The sequence below is a fragment of the Protopterus annectens genome, chromosome 7.part1 (assembly GCF_019279795.1).
Source record: "Protopterus annectens isolate FY-2018-M chromosome 7.part1, PAN1.0, whole genome shotgun sequence".
Classification (NCBI taxonomy): domain Eukaryota; kingdom Metazoa; phylum Chordata; order Ceratodontiformes; family Protopteridae; genus Protopterus; species Protopterus annectens.
The window spans coordinates 329,515,972-329,538,701 of NC_056740.1; the positions used below are offsets into that span (position 1 = coordinate 329,515,972).

Below are 22,730 nucleotides of genomic sequence, written 5' to 3' on the forward strand. Positions count from 1 at the left end.
TGTCTCTGCTTCATTTCCAATGTTTCAACAGAAAATGCTTGAGAGAAGGAAAAAAACACGAGTCTGCTAGAAGAATCAAAAGCACATTGGAAATGAAGCAGAGACAGGATTTGGGAAATGGAGATTGTTGTCTCTCTGGTCAGAATAAGAGAGACGAACATATGTGGGTTCAGTTCAAGCAGCTTTATTACACACACACACACACACACACACACACACACACACACACACACACACACACACACACACACCGGGAAGGAGGCATTGTAACTTAAACTTATAGACAGACTAACTATCACACTCATACATGTCAACACTCTGGCTGTTCTCTCAAAATGGCACTGCTGCCTGCACATGCTCACTATTTATATGCACTTGCCACATCTGGAAATGCTTCTTAAAGGTACATACACATGCTCTGAGCCACATCCTCCCTCTTTGAGAAATAGCTCATACATGAAATGACAGTATTCAATGACATGCAATTTACAGAAATGATCTTTTGACATGCAGTTATACCAAAATAATTCTTTGATATCAGTCATACAAAATTAGACGCATATAAAACAGATGTCCAGGTTGCTGTGTATTTTACACTAGGTCTAGAAATACAACCTGATTGTGTAACATAAAAGTCAGAATTGGATTTAGCAACAGGGAGTGTTGTCAAGGAATATTCAACTTTGGGGACATCTGACATCGTCAGGAACAGGAATGGATACTGAGAGATGTTCTTTGGTACAAACATTCAGAGTTGCTCTGAGATCTGTAGAGTCTGTATCACAGGTATGATGCTGCAATATCGTTTTTGATACAGGAAGATGGTGTCTGCGGTTTCTCCTGTACTCTATACCCTCGGATTCCACTAGGTAGGATCTCATCTCGACACATATACCTCTCACTTGACCAATTCAATCAAAGCCTTTCACCGTTTGCATCCTCACTCTCTCTCCTTCTTTTAATGGACAAAGAAATCTGCTCATTTTATCATAGCTGGACCTCTGAGAAGAACACTTATTAAAAAGTTGGACTTTGATTGCTCTTTTGTTTTTAGCATTAGGCACCAACAAACTAGAACTGATAGGCAAGGTTGTTCTGCTTTGCCAAGATACAAGTCTCTGAGTAGGCGATCCAAGTAGAGTTTCACAGGGTATATTTCTGAGATTAGATAAATTCAAGAAGATATCGGTATTGTCATGCTTTGACTTCTCTAGTAATTGCTTTGCACTCTGTACTGCACGTTCAGCAAGTCCGTTTGACTGTGGATATTCAGGACTGCTAGTACCATGGATAAAGTTCCACTCTTCTGCAAATGTCTGAAATAGTTGACGGGTAAACTGAGAACTATTGTCAGAAATAACTGTGTGTAGACTACCATGGACTGAGAAATGACATTTCTTCTTAATAATAACAACACTGGACATTGTTAGCACATCGATCTCAAACCAGTTCAAATAAGAGTCTACCAGCACTAAGTAATGTTGATTGCTCCACTCAAATATGTCAGTTGCTACTGTTAATCAAGGTAGGTCAGGAATTTGGCTTAACTGAAGTGGCTCTTTTTGCAAATGCAGCTTAGTACTGTGCACAGTGAACAAAAAGAAAGCACTTTATCAATGTCTTTTGATAGAGGAGGCCAAAATATTAGACCTCTCACCCTTCTTTTGGTAGAGTCAGAACCTGGGTGGCCACAATGCAAAATCTGAATGTATTCATGTCGTAAAGAAGTAGGAACAATTTTCGGACTTTTGAAAATTATACCATCTTCTATCACCATGTCATCTCTGTATGGAAAGTAAAGTTGTACTTCTGGCTGTACAGAAGATTGCTTTAATGGCAATCCTACATTGATGAAGTGGTTGAGCTTTTCCAAAATTGGATCAGTCTTGTGTAATCTCTCAGCTCATCAAGTCTTTTGGTAGAAATATTATGCACTTCCATGACATCAGTCAAAATTCTGTACATCAAGCTGTTCCGTAGTATTTCTGGAGGATCTGGATAAGGTATCAGCCAGATAAAGAAGTTTACCTTTTATATACACCATTTTGAAGTTATACTTCTGTACTCTGAGCATCATTCTTTGTAGTCTTGCTGGAGCAGAAAGCATAGGGTTCTTTAAAATAGTGACTGGAGGTTGATGGTCAGTTTCTATCTGGATTGCTCGGCCATAAGTGCAGTCATGGAACTTAGAACATGCAAACACAATTGCTAAAAGTTCCATTTCAGTTTGAGCATACTGCATCTCAGTTTGGGTAAGAGTTCTAGATGCGTAGGCAACAGGTCTGCCTTCTTGAAGAATAACTGCACCAAGACTGAACTTTGAAGCATCACAGAAAAGAACTACTGGTTTGTGGACATCATAGTATATTAATATAGGAGGGTTGGCAATTTGCTTTTTGAGGTTATCAAATGCTCTCTGGTGTTGTTCTAACCATGACCATGCAACATTTTTGCATGTCAGCTCTCTTAAAGACACTGATAACTCACTAAAGTCAGGGATAAACTTGGCCAAATAGTTAGCCATACCAAGAAAACGTTATAGGGTGTGGACATTGTCTGGAGCTGGCATCTCAAGAATGGCTGCTTGCTTAGAAGAATCTGGTCGCAAGCCTGTACTGGTAAAGAAATGACCTACATAAGTGACTTCTGGTAGTCTGAATGTACATTTCAGAGGACTGGGCTTTAAATTCACTTCACTCACTCTATCCAGAATTTTCCTGAGGTTTCTGTCATGCTCTGCTTCACCATTGCCTCCAACTAGTAAATCAACTACTATTGCACACGGGTAGCCTGAACAAATTTGCTCCATTACACGATGAAAGACTTCACTTGCAGAATTTATTCCAAAAGGCATCCTGAGGAATCTGCGTCTACCAAATTGGGGTAGTGAATGTAGTCAGTAGTGAAGATGTGTTATCCAGCATTACTTGCCAAAATGAACTCTCTGCATCTAAGACGGAAAAAAACAGTGGCATTTGACATGAGGACTGCAATCTCCTCAACTGTACGCATAGGATGATGAGTTCTCTTTAATGCCTTGTTCAAGTCTGTTGGGTCAATGCATATTCTGATTTCATCTGAATTTTTCTTATGAGCAGCTACCATGGAAGATACCTACTCAGTTGGTTCTATGACTGGACACATCACACCTTGCTGCACTGTTTTGTCTAAATGGACCTTGACTTTGTCCAGCAGAGCTATTGAACTCTCCTTGCTGGTCTAACCACTGGACTGACCTCTGGATCTACTTTCATGGAGTGCACAACTGGAAGTTTGCCTAGCTTGTCATCAAAAATATCAGCATACTCTGAGAAAATAGCATCACTGAAGCTGGAACTGGGGCATGTGCTTACATGATGTACTTCTTTGATAAAAGAAAGCTGTTTAATTCTTAAACTGTCTCTGAGACCTAATAATGACTGCACAGGGCTTTTGACTACATAAAATTGCAAGTTTTGACTGTTCCCAGCCGAATAGCATGAAAGCACTACTGAGCCTTCGGTTTGAACCTCTTCACCTCCATAAGCAACACATTTATTTATTTATTTATTTTATTTTTTATTTATTTAACATTTGTTGACCGGGAAAGTCCGATTAGGTTCCACAGAGCCTGTTTTCAGCGGAGGCCCGGGGAGAAATGCTCCAGATGCATGTCTTTGGAATGTGGGAGGAAACCGGAGTACCCGGAGGAAACCCACACGAACACAGGGAGAACATGCAAACTCCACACAGAAGGCACCCCAGCCGAGAATTGAACCGGAGAACCTCTTGCTGTGAGGCGACAACATTAACCGCTGCACCACTGTGCCGCCCACACATTTGCCCATTTGCCCAAATTAAGTTGCTCACCAGCTCTCACGTTAGCAAATATTATGCTGACATTACATTACACTTTGAACCAGTGTCTACTTTGAGCTCTGTGGGTTTACCATTGATCAGAACATTACACAATACTTCATTCTTTACCAACAAATCTACTGCATTAGCCTTTTCACCAACCACTGATGCACCATCCACATAGAAAGTAGGGTTGCAGCTGTCTATATGATCAACTTGCTTTTTTGAGTGACCTTCCTTAACTGAATGAGACTTGCTTGATTTATAAAACTTTTGAAAATGGTTCCTTTTTTTATACTTGTGGCATTGCTGACAAAATGCTAAGCACTTCTCTCTTCTAGACTCCTGGTTGGCTCCACAGTTATGGCAGTTAACAGCAAGATTTGACTTGGGTTTTGCTGACTCACTCTTATACTGTACTGAGCATGCCCTTTTTACTGAGCTAGTCTTGGGACTTGCTAGAATGCTACGAGGTTTCCCAGCCAGACCTGCAGGAGTTGCTGCTGCTGCCATATGCTTAGGCCTGTTTAAGTATTGTTTGCTGTTTTTTTTACCTGAAATACCTTCTCTTGCTTACTTTGAACAAGCTTAAACAGTTTTTTTAACTGTTTGTTGCATTATATATTATCTGCACTTAAAGTTTCATTTAGTCGAAAATTGGTCGAAAGTTGTTTGTTTGTTTGTTAATGTAACTGTTGAGGCTGCCCACTAAAGTGTGCTAGCCTGTGTAACTGATTTATTACTGTTTCCTGCATTTCTGTGTGCTTTCTATCTCAAAAACAAAAAACAACAAAAAATATCCTTGTTTTCCCACCTCTCCTTGACTAGTTTAGACCAGTATACAGGCTTTGCTGTATTCCGGGCTGTGGTGTAGTTCCTGTCTTGTACATTGCCTTACTTGGATAGAAGTAAGTTTCTTTGTTCACCAGTCGGAGTGGGGAGCCTTGAGCAGCCTATCTGTGTCCCTGAAGGAGTGACCTCAGCACAAGAGCTTGTAGTAATTGGTTGTTTTGGACCATTTCTAGCTCTTTTGAAGTTCCCTGTTTAAAATCCACGTTTGCATGGCTTTGCGCGCTTGTGCGCATAGCGCAGCGCCGGTTAAACAAGGTTAAACTTTTTCTGGCTCCGCCGAGTCTGCTCTTCAAATTTTCCCTGAAGAAAACTCTACTCTTATAATAATCAGTCTACTCGCTTTATTATAAGCCTAGCACTTGTTCTCAAAACGTCTCTTCTAAGTAAGCACTCGCTAACTAAAGTAAGCACTATATCCACCTACCACCCCTGTGAGTACCCACTTCCCTTAAAGGCACAGCACTCCCTTATAATATTCTAGCATGTCGAGTGGTAGATTACTATCATCCTCTCCGGTTCAGCTGGTTAATCTGGGAATCTTGAGACAATGCTACAATTGTCTCATGTACACAGACAACCCTCTCCTCCTCCCAACAAACACAAATACATGTGAGAGATGCAACTATATAGCCAAACTGGAGGCTGAACTCTCTCAACTCAGGACTGGCAAGACCAGACAGGAGGAGAAGGTAACCACACACACACCAAACCCAGTCCCATATAGACCTACCACAACTGCAAGCCAAACACATAATAACACAAAGACATACTCAGAGGCTCTAACAAAAAACTTACCAAAACAACAGAGGCTCCCAAAGCAGACACCCAAAAATCCACCACCTCAAAATATAACACATGCAACACATACTTCAATAAATCAGTGTGTCAAACAATCTCAGCCCTTAAGGCCAAACACCATGCCTGATACACTAGTAATAGGTGACTCTATAGTCAGACACACTGATGTTCCGCTTACCAGGCTGATCAAGGAGAGGGTAACGGTGAGCTGCTATCGGGAGCTAGGATCCGCCACATAACACACGCACTCAGGTCACTCCAAAGCAAGTACAAATATGACTCTGTCATTGTCCATGCCGGCGTGAATGACCTGAGACGTACCTCCCTGGACTACATGAAAAGAGACATAGAGGAGCTCTCTGATTATGTAGCCCAGGCTGGTATGACCCTGACCCTGAGCAGCATCTTGCCCTCACCAAGAATGATGCCACAATACAAAGACAAGATGATCAGCTTTAATAATTGGCTCAAATACTGGTGTCATTCTAGGGGGATCCAATGTCTGTCTGCTTGGGATGACATGCTGGACAAGCCACGCTGCTTCGCAAGGGACGGCTTGCATCTGTCACCACTGGGCTTGCGGATATTGGCTAAGGCTCTTGCCACCCCCATAGTGCCTTTTTTAGGCAAGGCTCAAAAGACAAACCCACCTCCTTAGAAAACAAAAATGGAAAAAATTAAGGGTAATGCTGCTCAACGCCAGAAGTCTAAATCTCAAGATGCAGGCTCTCGAAGCACTCCTCAGTATGGAGAACATTGATGTCTGTGCAGTAACTGAAACCTGGTTCAAGGCTCCTGAGAGCACCCCAGCGCTACCAGGCTATACCTCGTATCATGCTTTTCAGCCCCAAAACTCGGGCCAAACCAAAAAGGGAGGGGGAGTGTCCATATTCATCAAGGACACCCACACTTCCAGGTTAGTGGCAACACATGAAGCATCAGAGACCATCCAGGTGCAACTAACCGTAGGCAAAACTGCTATACAACTGGTAGCATGTTACAGACCACCCTCCCAATCTCAGGAACCCCATTCAGCCTTCCTGAAGACATTGGAGGATATGAATGTCTCACCAAACACCATCATATTGGGAGACTTCAACTACCCTAACATAGACTGGGTGCATTATTCTAGCCCAAACACCCTAGCCCAAAGGTTCCTGGAATTCATAAATTCAAATGCAATGGAACAGCTAGTCACCTCTCCCACAAGGGGAGATAATATACTAGACCTGATCATCACAAACATGGGGACAAAGTGCTCCACACCGGAAGTATACCCCTCACTAGTGAGATCTGACCACAAACTAATCACCCTGGATATACATATCTCACCTCCACCCCAACACAAAAGACTACAGTGAAAAACTTCTCAAAAGCCAACTTTACACTTCTTAAAACTGAGATGGTATCCTTTAAGCCCACTGGGCCAGTGGAAACCACATCCCACAATGCAGAATCCTTCACAAATGCTTTCTACGGACATCTCCAAGAATGCATGGATCATGCAATCCCAAATAAAACCAAGACCCTCTCCACCAAGGGCAGGCGTCCTGTCTGGTGGACCCCTGCCATAAACAAATTGTATAACAAAAGAAGGAAGCTACTGCACGACAGAGCAAAATCCCATAAAGAGAAGGCATCTCTGACCAGCAGTAGTAGAAAGCTACGTTCTCTCATAAAAACATCCAAGGCCAACTTTGAGAGAAAAATCGCTATGGACACTAAAGATAACCACAAAGGCCGCCTTCTGCTATGTTAGAAACCTGGGCGGAAACCCTCAGATATGTTCAGAGTTAGTTCACAATGACAAAAAATACACTGAACCCACAGATATTGCCAACATCCTGGCAGACAGGTTCAGTGCAAATTTCTCCCCTCCCTCACCCCCAAAAGAAGAAATACTTTTCCCAGCTGAATGTAACCTCCCTGTCATCTCAGATGTCCAGGTGAGACCCGCACTCAACAAAGCTAAAAACACAGCATCAATGGGACCTGATGGTATCCCGGGTTGCGTGCTACGTGAACTCCAAGAGGAGCTAAACCCGCACATAAAAATGCTATTTAACCTTAGCCTTACTACAGGATATGTACCTGAACACTGGCGTACAGCAACAGTAGTCCCACTCCACAAAGGAGGCACCTTTACAGACCCTGGTAACTACCGCCCCATAAGCTTAACCAGCCTGGTCTGCAAAGCTATGGAAAGAATCATTATGGAACTCATAAACAGAGACATTGGGGACTTACAGACACTTGATCCTACCCAGTTCGGCTTTGTAAAGGACAGATCCTGCCTTTTGAACCTGGTTGACTTTTTCGAAACAGTCACTAGAGCCATTGACGACGGCAAGGCAAGTCCATACAGCCTACCTGGACTTGGCTAAAGCTTTCGACACAATACCCCACTCTGGCATCATAGACAAGCTCAACAGCTTAAATGTAAATCCATATGTCACAAGATGGGTTACAAACTGGCTAAAGGATAGAACCCATAAAGTCAAAATCGCTGGAGCCATTTCAGACTCAAAGCCAGTCACAAGTGGTGTCCCACAGGGCTCTGTCCTGGGACCCCTCTTGTTTGGCATTTATTTCTCAGATGTGAAAGCAAACATGGGAGGGTTGTGGCTGACAAAGTTCACAGATGACTGCAAACTAGGGGCCATAGTCGATACACCAGCTGACAAATGCATCCTACAGAAAGGCCTCACTGAAACGGACAACTAGTGCCGGAGTCATGGCCTTAAACTAAATGCCAAAAAATGTATAGTCATCCCCTTTGGGAAAAACAAAGTACCCACAAATTATCACATAGACAGTAACCCACTGAGTACGGGAAAAGTAATCCAAGACCAGGGGACCCAAGTCGATAGTGACCTTTCATTTGACACCCACGTTGCCAAAGTGGTTAGAAAGACTTTCTACCTTGCCCACCTTATCATGAAGGGATTCACATCCAGATCAAAGGAGGTCATTGTACCCCTATACTCCTCCCTTATCAGGCCCATGATTGAGTACAATGCCCCATTTGGTATGTACCTCACCTGGCACTTGCAACAGCTAGAGAGACCCCAAAAGTACCTCAACAAGAGGATCAAGGGTCTCCAACATATGTCATATGCTGCCAGACTAAAACTCCAGCTCTATTCAGTAGCATACCGCCTGCTCAGAGGTGATTTGTGACTGACGTACAAGGCCATGTCCAATCAGGAATTGATGGACATGCTCCACCTCAAAAAATCCAAATCCATCAGAACCACGAGAGCTAAAGATTTAAACCTCAGCACAAATATGAATAGGACATGCAAGAGGGACAGATTCATAACTCAGAGGCTTCCCATACTCTGGAACAGAATCCCAGTTCATGTTGGGCAGAGCCCCTCACTGACTCTCTTCGAGCCCCTCATTGACTCTCTTCAAGAGAAATCTTGACGAGTGGATGGGAGATCGTAGGTTTACTCCAGGGGTCATGTCTGTGTCACTACTAGACAGAGGCACAGTAAACTAATTCTGTTATGTAAGGGGGTCTTCACTGTGTCACTACTAGACAGAGGCACAGTATTCTAAATCTATTCTGTACACTTTTGTACCATTACATGGGGTAGCGAAAGCCACATCACTATGGCTAGGCTTATAAATGCCCCAGGGCAGATAGCCTAGTACTAAACTGTGAAACTAAGTGTTGCATACTGTCTACGTTTGCTCTAGAGACTGTTGAAACCATGCTCTTATCACTTGTAAGCATTTTTGTGTGCCATTCTGTGAGCTCGTGGATTTGACAAATCTCTGTGGCTTTGCTCAACTTTAAATCACTGTCACGAAGCAAAATCTTTTTCACTGCAGCACTATTAACACCACACACAAGCTTTTGTCCTTTTATTAACTCATCTTTCAAGTCATTAAATCTGCACATTTTAGCTTTATTTCTCAAGTTAGTGATATAAGCTGCAAAAGTTTCACTTGGCTTTTGGTCTCTTGTATAAAATAAGTGCCTCTCTAATGTAACATTTGTCTTGGGGGGGGTTACACATTTCTCTAACTTTACGTTATAAGCACTCAGGGTCTTCCCTTGATTTAGCCGTTACCACCATATGATGGTGGTACATACACAAATGGACACACTCTTTCAATAGCTTCTGACCCAGCTAAAGTTAAGCAAAATGAATGCCCTTGTACATGCACCTTTGTCAGAAAAAGCTGCTTGTATGAAAATATCGTATTCCTGCTCACTCTCCAATTCTCTGGTATATTATGATCAAACACAAGTGGACTTGGTCTGCAGAATGAGTCTGCCATATCAACACACAGTGGTGAAGGTGCTTGAAATTACGTACGAGCATACACACACAAATGTATGTCAGAATTTTATGCCAGTACTTGTAATTATGCCCAGTAGCACAACAGACCCTTTGAAATAACTGTACTTTGCCAAATAAGTCTCTGTAGCACTACAACACTGACATCACTGTACTTTATGAAACCACTCCCTATCAGTATAAGAAATACTTTGAAATGACTGTACTTTGTGAATAAACTGTACACAATGGAAAAAGCTCAGAGTAGGAAACACACTTTGAGATGAATGCACTTTGCTAATAAACTGTACACACCCCAAGGACCTTTCAAAATGGCTGTACTTTGCGAAATAACTCTGTACAGTGTAAAAAACACTTTGAAATGGCACTGTGCCAATAAATGCACACAGCACAGGAAACGTTTTGAAATGGCTGTATTTTGACTACACTTTGCAATATAACTGCACTTTGCACATAGCAAGTTCTTTGAAATAATTGCACCATAATAAAGCACACACTCTGCAAACACTTTGCACACCCTGAGATTATCCTCTGAATGGCTTTGGTCAATTGAAATAGTAGTTTGTGCCCAAAGATGGTCTTTTACTAAACGAACATGCAGTTGCCTTGCTTATTAAGCTTAATTTGCCCTTTTTATTGTACTTGGTGTGCTCTTTTAATCTCGTCATGCCCAGTGTACTTTACTTGTGCTTGTTTTGCTTTAAACATGCTCATTATGCAAACCAAAGGTAATTCTGAGCTCCATATGAATATCTCTACTAGTTTTATCAAATATCATGGTTTCAAAGGTTTTGTTTAACAATGCGTTTGTGTCTTTTGTTTGCTTAATAATACATTTTGTGCTACTTGTTTGATTAATAATGTGTTTTGTGCCTTATAAGTGCTCCGTTTCATTTTCTTTGCCAAATAAATCATTTGTGTACTTTTTGTTACCTTAAGTGTGTTTCTGGTCCCTTTTTTGCTTGTCTGTGCTCTGTTTCACTCAACCTGCTTAGTCTGCCTTCAACTTCAACTCTGCACCTCATGGCTCAAAGAAGTTGCTCTCTTATTCCCAGTTCTGACACCATGTCGCTTGTCTGGTTAGGATAAAACAGACAAACATTCATGGGTTCAGTTCAAGCAGCTTTATTAAACACAAACGCATCGGGAGTGAGACTTTATAACTTAAACTTAAATAAACTTATAAACAGAATTCCACACTCATACAGGTTAACGGCTGTTCTCTCAAAATGGCACTACTGCCTGCACGTGCTCACTATTTATATGCATGTGCTTCATCTGGAAATGCTTCTTAAAGGTACATATAGTATGATCTACAGAAATGAACAAGAGTAAAACCAGTAATTTGGAGAGTGACAAATGTGGAAATACAAAACAATAATTATATTTGTGAAACATGACAGGAAAAGAAACTCTGGAAGATATTGGACTTTTTTTACTTTGTTAAACTTGTAGGGGACTCTAAGGCATATGCCGTACTTTATTAATGTTCAGAAAAATTCTCAGGAGAGGGGAAGTGGAAGGAGAAAGTTAACTAAGTAAAACATGTTCTTCTTAATAATGCTATTTTAAAAGTGCATACTTTTCTTTGCATGCTATAAAGTAAAGTTTTCTCAGTTATTTTTAAGTGTAGTGGGGATACTAGTGTAAATAGGTGCTCCTTTTTTTTCTTTCTCCATTCTTCCCTCTTTCTCCTTGTTCAGTTTTCAGAAATGTAAGCACTGCATTATAAAACAAGAAAAATCTGGTTAAAAGAGCATGACAAAAGAAAAATTAGTGTGTTTTTTCTCTTGCATAGGGGAATGACTAGGTTAAGGCTCTTAACCTACTCTAGTAACAAGTTTTAAGAAAATCCAAGTAAATGAAAAAGAATATTGAATATTATAAGTTTTTTTCTAGTAAACAAATGTATGGTTGGCAGTTTTCTGTCTGGTTCTCATGTCTCCAGGAGACAATCTGATAAAGAAAAATTGCTTAGAAAGTGTTTTCTAAAATCATTCAAGTGTTTTCCCAGCTGAGAGAGCTATAAAGGTGAGACAAAGCCAGACAGCACTTAGTAGAAACACAGGTTGTATCATGCATCTTTGCATGGATAACCTTTATTTTAGGTTATCTGAAATTTGTGTGTCTGTCAGTTTGGAGCATTGTCTTGTTAGAAGGGTAAATTTTTGAAGATGTATATAATTTTGTGTGTTAAGTTAATAGGTGTTAGGGGTATTGGGTGTGTTTTTGTTTGTTTGAGGGCTTTCAGCAAAGCAGAAGGTTTAGTCTTTCAAGTTTTGAAAAACTAAACACAGGTCACCTTAGAGCAGCTGGTTGGTAGGCTACTGAGTATAAGGTGAGTTGGGCTAATCTTCTGGGATAGCTGAAAGATTTAAGATCTTTAATTTTCTTGGGTAGAAATCTTTGGGACCTTTAGATTTGGTGATATAAAGAGGGTGCTGTGTTTAACGATGGGTCTGATAAGAGAGGAATGTCAGGTTGCAAGGCAAAGATAGAACAATAAGAAAGGTAGTCATCAGACGCCATTCTTAAGGGCAGCCAGCAACTGTATGCTCACCGTTCTACAAGACATCAAAGACAAATGGAAGGAGTACTTTCAACTGCTTCTGAATGAAGAAGACCACACAGAGGTTGTACAGCTCCATGCACAGCATATAATGAAAGAACTTTCTGTAGAAGAACCAAAAACCACACTAAGGAAAATCAAGTCCGGGAAAGCAGCCAAGTTCAGATGAAGTCACAGCAGATATGATCAAGGGGGATAAATTACTCCTGGGTGAAATCATAGCAGATTGGAGGGAAAAACGTATCCCAAATGACTGGAGTGTAAGCACTCCAATGCTAGTGTACAAGGAAATATTCATGACTGTGGGCATTATAAAAGTACTAACCTCCAATCACACTACAGGAAGATGTTTGGGATGATGAATGATAAATACAGAGTGTAGCAGAAAATAAGGTGGGAGATGAGTAGTTTGGATTCAAAGCAGGAATTAACACAATTGAACCAATGTTTGCAGGAAATCATAGAGTCGAAAAGAAGTTGATGAGAAAATTATCCAACTGAGAATTCTCAGAGTTGGAGAAAGCATCAAACAAGGTCCCAAAAAAGTTTATTTGGGTAGTCCTGAAATGGTTCAGCATTCCAGAACTTTTGGCTGAGTTAGCACAGGCTATGTGCACAGATCCAACGAGACAAGCCTAAACAGTGTTAAGATTCAGAAAGAGGCTTCAAGTGGGGTGTGGGTGCACATTCTGGTTCATCTCTGAGCTCACTACTGCTTATGGTGATGGAGTACACTAGCAAACAGATCTAAGGGGACAGATCAACAAAGCTATTGAGTGCAGATGGTATGGAGTCTGAATGGTGGCTTCAATAAATGATATGGGAATGGAATGTAAAACTTGAAGGCACATGGGATGAAAAGGAGTACAGACAAGACATGGCAGTAAATGGAGGACTGCAACACCAGTATGAACCAGTCCAAGAATGAAGTTCCTCAAAAAAACACCACGTTGATAGAACACAGGTTTATTTAGCGCTTTTGTCAGATTATATCCACTGACTTCATCAGAATAATTTACAACAAATTACACACCTGTTTAAATAGAAGCACAAGATAAAACATATGACTGCCAACCAATTAAATACACAGATTAATTGACTATACAAAAGCTGATATTCTCAGTAAAAAACCTAACTAGCCAATCTAGATAGAAGCGAAATAGTAGAACAGGTTAATGCTTCAGGTATCTGGGAGGGGTGGTTAAGAAGAAAGGAAGGGTGAATGAGAAGATCAGAGGTACTGTAGACAACTACCACAGAATGTCAGGGGTAGTACGGGACAGAAGAATTGCAAAGAAGCTGAAAAATAAGGTGTATAAAACAGCAGTTCGACCAGTACTGCTGTATGGCACAGAATCCTGGCGATTGAAGGCAGAGCAGTTAAGTAAGCTTGAGGTGATGGAGAAGAAGTGACCGAGACAGGTAGTAAGATGCATACTATATGACAGACAGATGAAGCAATAATGACATCAGTGCCGAAGCTAAGCTCCAGTTTCAGAGATGGTCAAAAAGAACAGATTGCAGTGGTGAGGGCACATGTGCAGGAAAGCAGAATACTTTTGTGAAGATAGTTTTGGAGAGACAGGAAAAAGGGAAGAACCAATTAGGATGTTCATCCAACAGGCGGAGAGATGGCTTGCTTGAGAGAACACCTATGGCAGTCAACCATGACTGTCAGAGAAGGTAGAAGAGTAGAGCTTAATTAAGAGAAATGGTGACAGAAGAAGCAACACCCCAGCTCCATGTAGAAAAAATTAGAAAAATGTGGATGATTTTGTTGGTGACTGTGAGCTTGATTTATGGGTGCAGAAGCAAACCATTAAGAACTTCACCCTGCATTTGACTTGGCATAGTCCACTCCATACCATGTGCTTCCATTAGCCAGCACCTATTTGTGCTGCATCCTAGTTCACTGAAGGTTGATGCCAGCTTTTCACAAGCAAACCCTTTGTGAAGCAAGTGTCTTAAAACTCTGTCACCTTTAGTATTCTTTGAGGATTTAGAGGTGCTCAAGACCATTGTCTCCAGCATGCGCTAGGATAGTGAGTCTAACAACCCTCCAAATCTCTCTGGCATGGCCTCTCCTCTGGAGATGTGCTCACGTTAATGAGGTACAAAATAGTCTGGCCGTCAGCTCCTGTCTCTTCCTTTCAGAAGCACCTGTGGGAGTTTCTGTGGAAACTGCCTGAGAACTGGCTTATTTACCCTTGAAACTAGTCACTGTGGGTGCCATCTCAATAGATCAGAGATACCTTGCTTGTTAGTCTCTCTATGAGCTGACTCCTCAGCAGGCAGACCAAGCATTCCAATATTGAATAACGTGATCTTATCAGTCTGGCATAAGCTCGAGTAACAGTACTTGACTAGGAATCCAGAGGTTTTGGGCAGGTGTTGCAAGAGTGCATTCCTTTGCCACATTGGAGTTCAAGGAATTCAATTGCTGATTTGACTTGGCATTGTTAGAGGACCATCGTGTGATGAAAGTACTGGGTAATCTAATTCTGGACTGAAGGATGATCTTTGGAAGGCTTTTTACATGCCCTCTCTTGGGTGCCATGTGTCCTGTTTTGGCTATACTGGTACCTTGTCTAGGGCCCTAGGCTTAGAGGTGTGCATTTGCAAGGTGCTAGGTATGAGATAGTCCTCCCTCAAAGGGGAGCACCTGAACAACATTTTTTTCGGTGGGGGTGAGCACTGTTTGGTCAGTGTGCATATGGCATATTCATTGACCTGCTGAGGAGGAAGCAAGCCCTCACCCATATAGGCAGCCACTGTAGTTATGCAGTTGCTGCTGATTCCTCCTCTGCTAGACCATGTGGGCAGCCCCAAAACAAGTAAGAGTTCTCTTTGGAATCTGGGAAAGTCCCTCCAATCTTCACAGTTTTTCTGCTCTGCTTATGCTCTGAAACTGTTGATGGGAGATAGTGGTTCTCTGTGTTTGTTTAGGCATAGGGGAACCATCATAAGCAATTAGTGGGTTCTAGCTGGGACAATGTTACACACAGTGCCAAAGGAGGGATGGGAATTTACTTCCATCAGTCCCTGGTCCCAAAAAAGAGAGATGATTTTCTTCCCATAATAGACTGCATTGACTTGTGCCAGTACATCTGGTGCATTTGGTTTCAAATAGTCACTGTGCAGGTAGACATGCCCTTATTGTTGCCATTTACCTAGATGAGGTTGCTGGACATGACTGTCACTTTCCTGGCAAACCAGTATTTGAGGATTGTACAGTATACTTTTTTGGCTCATAATGGGTAGGCCTTGCTCCAGGTATAAAGTATTGTGGTTTGCAATCACTGCTTGGCGACTTCACAATGGTGTAGGTAGCGGAATTGAAACATTGCAGAAGAAGGTTCTTCAAAGTTTTAAGAAAATTAAAATTAAAAATGTTTAATCATAATGAGAATAATTATGCACAGGGGATATATAATTTGAAAAATAAAGAGTGATGAGATGGTTTCTATTCCAACTAAAGTGTGAAATTGGAGCAACCAACTAATATTTTTTAGACCCACCTATAACACTTCTTTTGTGTCGATCGAAAACAGCACAAAGACAGGGAGGGGCTCAAACAGGTCCAACATATGCTAAAATAGCCAGTTGGAAAAGAGGTTATATAGATATGACCAATCATAGAATTCCTGAGTTTATGAATGGGCAGATTCTGGAAATGCAGAAAGAGATTGGAAGCAAAGAGTGGGAAGAATAAGTCAGCAGATAGCTTCACAGCGAGCAATGGAAGAGCCAAAATGATCAGTGTTCAGAGATGATGATTTTTAAGACTGAAAATGTATAGTTTAAGATTTTTCTAACAATGATTGTTGCAGTCTGCTGCAGGCTACAGAATGCATGCCAACCCACTACCAACTGTCTTTCTCCTCTAATACATCATCAGAAGACTGGATTGGTTGATATGGAATTGGGAAGTAATTGGGCAGTTGGTCAGCTTACAGGAAACAGTAACATGAGTTTATCAAATTTAATAAAAATAAGGCAAGTGAAATAACTAAGGTTAAAAACTACACATTTTAAAATAAGGAAGCCTACTTTAAAGATGTATGCATAATTATATCAAAAAGAAAAGGTAAAAAAACTTTGCAATTGATCTTTAAAAAGCTCTGACTGATTTTAATCCTAAACTACACTCCTCAGTAGAAGCTTTTGAAAATGTATGTGAATTAGAAATTAGAGAAGCTTTAAGAAATCCTGCGAAAAAAAGTTTTAAAATTTAAGCAAAGGACAGTGACAGGCTTTAAAAAAAACTTTGAGACCAATGATGAAATAAGAATTATGAAAACTGATAAGGGTGGAGGGTAGTAATAATGAGTAATTGATTATATTAGAATGGAGATGATGTTGAGTAATAAAGAATCATATAAAATGATGAATAGAAAGGATGTTGAAAAAGATTTTAGGATGGTAGATATTGTTTTATGTAATGTCTAATAACTAAATCTTTTGTTTATTATTTCATAATAGAAAAAACATAGGTTATTTTTTGGTTTACCAAAAATACAGAAGAATTTAAATAATCTATCTGCTAGACCAGTAATAGCATCAGCTAGGTCAAAAACGGAAGCTGGAAGCCATAGCAATATATGTAGTACAGTTACAGATATAATAAAGGGCTCATTTTCATACATCAGGGACTCTGGTGATTTAATTGAAAAACTAAAAAAATGTAAAAGTAGAATGTTTGTTGGTGGCAACAGATGTAAAATCACTTTATTCTGTTATTCCACACTGTTTAAAATGGAGTGGTTTGGTTTCCAGTTATCAAATAGTAAAAAGTTTTCAGTGTACAAAGTAGAGTTATTGATAGCTTTAATAGATTTGATTTTGACTAATATTTTTTGTTTAAAGCAAAAATTGGAAAAATAGGTTGTGGATGGATGGATAGAAGAAAATATATAAACAACTGACAGGAGTAGCTATGGGAGCTACAATGGCATCCAGTTTTGTTAATTTGGTGATGACTTATTGGAAAGAATCAGTGTATAAAAGATAAACTTAAGAAATCAGTATTTTTGGATGCTTTATTGATCTTTTTCTCTTTTGGCTGCTCCCGTTAGGGTTCGCCAGAGTGGGTTCATCTGTTTTCATTTCTTCCTGTACTATGCATCTTTCTGTGTCACACCAACCACCTGCATGTCCTCTCTCACCACATCCATAAACCTTATTTTAGGCCTTCCTATTTTCCTGTTACCTGGCAGCTCCATCCTCAGCATCCTTCTCCCAGTATATACCTAGCATCCCTGCTCAGCATATGTCCAAACCAACGCAATCTTGCCTCTCTGGCTTTGTCTCCAAACTGTCCAACCTGAGCTGACCCTCTAATGTACTCATTTCTAATCCTGTCCATCCTTATCACACCCAATGCAAATCTTAAAATTTTTAACTCTGCTACCTCTAGCTCTGACGCCTGTCTTTTCGTCAGTGCCACCGTCTCCAACCCATATAACATAGCTGGTCTCACTACCATCTTGTAGGCTTTCCGTTTCACTCTTACTGGTACCCGTCTGTCACAAATCACTCCTGATACTCTTCTCCACCCTGCCTGCACTCTCTTCTTCACACCTCTTCCAGTCTTAACAATTACCCTGAACTGTTGATCCCAAGAATTTAAACTCATTCACCTTTGCCAACTGTACTCCCTGCATCCTCACCATTCCTCTGCCCTCCCTGTCATTCACACACATATCATCTTACACTTGCTAACTTTTATTCCTCTCCTCTTTAGAGCATATCTCCACATCTCCAGGGTCTCCTCAACCTGTTCCCTACAGATCAGATTGTCATCTGCCAACGTCATAGTCCACAGGGACTCCTGTCTGATCCCGTCTGTCAACCTGTCCATCACCATTGCAAATATGAAAGGGCTCAGAGCTGATCCTTGATGTAATCCCACCTCCACCTTGAATGCATCCATCAGACTTACTGCAGATCACACCACTGTCACACTGCCCTTGTACATATCCTGTACAACTCTTACATACTTCTCTGCCACTTCCGACTTCCTCATACAATACCATAAGTCCTCTCTAGGCACCCTGTGTGATATGCTTTCTCTTAAGTCCACAATGGATCTCCTTCTGACCTTCTCTACACTTCTCCATCAACACCCTCAGAGCAAACATCACATCTGTAGTGTTCTTTTCTGGCATGAAACCTTACTGCTGCTCACTAATTATCACCTTCCTTCTTAACCTATCTTCCACTACTGCCTCCCATAACTTCATGCTGTGGCTGATCATTTTTATCCCTCTGTAGAGACTACAGTGCTGCACATCACCCTTATTCTTAGAAATTGGTGCCAATACACTTCTCCACTCCTCAGGCATCCTCTCACTCTTCAAGATTCTGTTAAACAATCTGGTTAAAAACTCCACTGCCATCTCTCCTAAACACCTCCATGCTTCCACAGGTATATCATCTAGACCAACAGCCTTTCCATTCTTCATCCACTTCATAGCTGTCCTTACTCCCTCCTTGCTAATCTGTTGCACTTCCTGATTCACTATCCCCACATCATCTAACCTTCTCTGTGTGTCATCCTCCTCATTCATCAGCCCCTCAAAGTACTCTTTCCATCTGTTCAGCACACTCTCCTCACTTGTGAGTATGTTTCCCTTGTTGTCCTTTACCACCCTAATCTACTGCACGTCATTCCCAGCTCAGTCCCTCTGTCTAGCCAATTGGTACAGGTTCTTTTCTGCCTCCTTAGTCTTAGTGTCCAAACATTCATACAGCTCACCATATGCCTTATCCTTAGCCTTCACCACCTCTCTCTTCACTATACGCCTCATCTCCTTGTACTCCTGCCTACCTTCTTCATCTCTCTGACAATCCCACTTCTTTGCCAACTTCTTCCTCTGTATACTCTCCTGTATTTCCTCATTCCACCACCAGGTCTCCTTGTCCTCCTCCCTCTGTCCAGATTGTCTCACCAAGCACCTTTCTAGCTGTCTCCCTTACCACCTCTGCTGTGGCTGCCCAGCCATTTGGTAACTCTTCACTGACACCCAATGCCTGTCTCAACTCTTCCCTGAACTCCACTTTACAGTCATCCTTTTTCAGGTTCCACCGTTTGATCCTTGGCACTGCCCTCATTCTCCTCCTCTTGATCGCCAGCATCATCCTACAGTCCACCATTTTATGCTGCCTAAGTATGCTTTCCCTTCTCACCACTTTGCAGTCTCCATTCTCCTTCAGACTGGCTCTCCTGCATAGGATGTAATCCACCTGTGTGCCTCTTCCTCTACTCTAGTACATCACCTTGTGCTCCTCCCTCTTCATAAAGTACGTATTCACCACAGCCATGTCTATCCTTTTCATAAAATCCACTACCATTTGACCTTCTCTTCTGACACCATGTCACTTATCCCTTACTCCAAGGATGACAAGCAGGCATGTTAGTTTAAGAAGCTTTATTACATGAAAACACATCAGGATGAATACCAGCTTCAATAACTGTAAACAAACTGATTAACAGATAGAGCTTACACACAGACATGCTTACCCAACAACATCTAACTGCAAAATGGCACTGTGTCCCTGCATGTGCTCAGTAATCAGTGCATGTAGTATATGCCCACAGGAGGTTTCTTAGAGATGTGCACACTGATCTACATTCTCCATACCATCATACCTACCTATCACCTCCTCATCCCCTCTGTTCCATTCACCAACATGCCTATTGAAGTCTGCTCCAATCACCACTCTTTCACCCTTGGGTACACTCTTCACCTCACCATCCAACTTGCTGCAAAAGTTTTCTTTCTCATGTATTGCACATCCAACTTGCAGAGGATATGCACTAACAACATTCATCATCACACCATCAATTTCCAGCTTCATAAACATGACTCTGTCTGACATTCTTTTCACCTCCAAAACACGCTTGACATAACTGTTCCTTCAGGATAACCCTTACCACATTTCCCCTCTCATCCACAGCATGGTAGAACAATTTGAACCCACCTCCAATACACCTAGCCTTACTCCCCTTCCATCGGATCTCTTGCCAGCACAATATATCAACCTTCCTTCTCTCCATCATATCAGCTAGCTTTCTCCCTTTACCGGTCATACTGCCAACATTCAAAGTCCCTAACCTCACTTCTACACTCCTAATCTTCCTCCTGCCTCTGGGCATGTCTTCCCCCTCTTCTGCTTCTTCCTCTCCTTTAGCCAACAGTAGCCCAATTTCCACCAGCACCCTGTAACATATGATTAAATATCTGAATTTATTAGTTTATAAAGAAAAATGCAAATAATACTTTGTTACATTATACAAGTGTGCACCCTACATACATAAAGAATAATATTGTAAATGGGCAAATGTATAGAGTGAACATTTGTACAACAGAAGATAATTATATTATGGAAGAAATTACTTTGATGAAAGAATGTTTTAAGGAAATGGGTTGCCCAGTTAAAATTATAACTGAAATGGAGGATAAAATTAAAAGTAGGAGAAAAGACAATCAAAAAGTGACTAGAATTTTAAAAGTACTACTTTAGTTTCTCCGCATACAGTTGATTCCTATGCAGTAAAGTAAATAATTACAGCTAATTGGAACATTTTTGAAGGGTTTCCTGATGTGTTAAGAAATAAGTGATTTTCTTAGTTTTGTTAATAAAAGTAGTAGGAATTTAAAAGATCTGTTTTTATAAAGTAGATAAGATTTTTATTTTTCATTTTTAAAATATAAATGTTAAGATTGTGTATATTGTAGATTATATTGCTAATGAGGCTTCCATATTTTGAAATTCTACTGATAAAAGTTATACTAGTCCAGGATACTTTACATGTAAATCAGAAAATGTGGTTTATTATGTACAGTGTTGTGGATGTGACGGTTTTTATATTGGGAAAACTATGGGGATGTTAGAGTAGAATTTATGAGCATTTGAATACGATAAAATTGGGAGATGAGAGTAATGCTTTATATAAGCATAAACAACAATGTTAAGAATGTAAAAAGTTTTTATTTGTTGTAATAGATACTGTTAATGTAGAAGTTTGTAGCTGTGAAACAAAAACACCCCTAGATTTAAACGTGTTAAAGTGGCAGATTTTCTTAAATGCATATAATACACCATAATTAAATGATGTAATTTTAAATGTGTTAAGATCTAGGGTTTCTAAAACTTTAAAATTATTGGATCATACAGATCATGTGATATGTTGGATTATTTAATGAGTTTTGAATTGAAGTTACTTTGGGAAAGTCAGACTTGGAACAAATCATTTTTCAGCAGAGGCCCCAGGGGGCTCCACATGCATGTCTTTACAACATGGGAGGAAAACGGAGCACCTGGAGGAAACCCACACGAATGCAGGGAGGACATGCAGATTCTGCACGGAAGGGATCCTAGCCAAACATCGAACCGAAGAACCTCTTGCTGTGAGACAACCATGCAAATCGCTGTGCCATCCAAAAGTCATAAAGTAGAAAGATGAAAGTTCTTAACTGAGTGTACAATAAGTGTGTTCTGTTTTGAGTAAGCTATTTTTTGTTTTTGTTTTTGTTTGGGGGAGAACCAGAAAAACACACCACTGTCTTGTATTGCATTTCAGTAAAACTCACTCTAGCATTAAATTCTCGGAGTTAAGCCACTTCACCACTAGTGCAGCAATCACCTGTAGGAATGCAGTAGTATACAATGTCTGGGTTATGTTTGGGTTTATTCAGGCATGGCTTGAAGTTTGGCCATTCACAAATACTTTTCCCTTGCAGCCAAACCATGACAGACGTGAGTAAACCTAGAATAACCTACAACAAAACATTTTGTAATGTTAAGGGAATGTAATGTTGCACTTTCATAACCCTGTGCGTTCAGGTAGTTTTTTTTGTTAGGCTAAGCAGGCTTTATTGGTGTCATGACTTTTTAGTTCCTGAATTATGAAGATAAGTCAGTCTTTCATTTAATTTTACCTAACATTATTTTTAGGCTGTCTTCTTGTGCCTCAAGGAAGTCCTGTTTGTATGCTTCCAACTGGGATAAGCTGAAGAAGGCACAAGCATTCCACATGTGCTTAATGAAGGATGTTAGTATCAGATGGTGCCAAGTACTTGCATGTCATGGTTTTATTCATTTGTTTGACTGGGAGACGTTTTCAGTTTCACAGTTGTAATAGAGTTTTGCATAGCTAACACTCATTTGAATTGGAAGGTGAAAGGTGAAGTGCAATGGGAAAGGTTTGAGATCATTATTAGGTACAGTTCCTTTGTAATGTAAATGACTGAGCAAAAAGCATGTGTAGTGGAGCCATTTACTACAAATGCTAAAATTTATGAAATGAAACTTTCTAAATGAAGGTGGGAGGTATGGGATACTCTCGGTGTGAAGGC

At 40.6% G+C, this 22,730-nt stretch overlaps 1 protein-coding gene across 2 annotated transcripts in view; it reads left to right on the forward strand.

Moving 5' to 3' along the window:
- Nucleotides 1–22,730, forward strand: part of IMPDH2 (inosine monophosphate dehydrogenase 2) — a 1,061,056-nt gene that overhangs the window by 596,726 nt on the left and 441,600 nt on the right. The gene's annotated exons all lie outside the window — the stretch shown is intronic.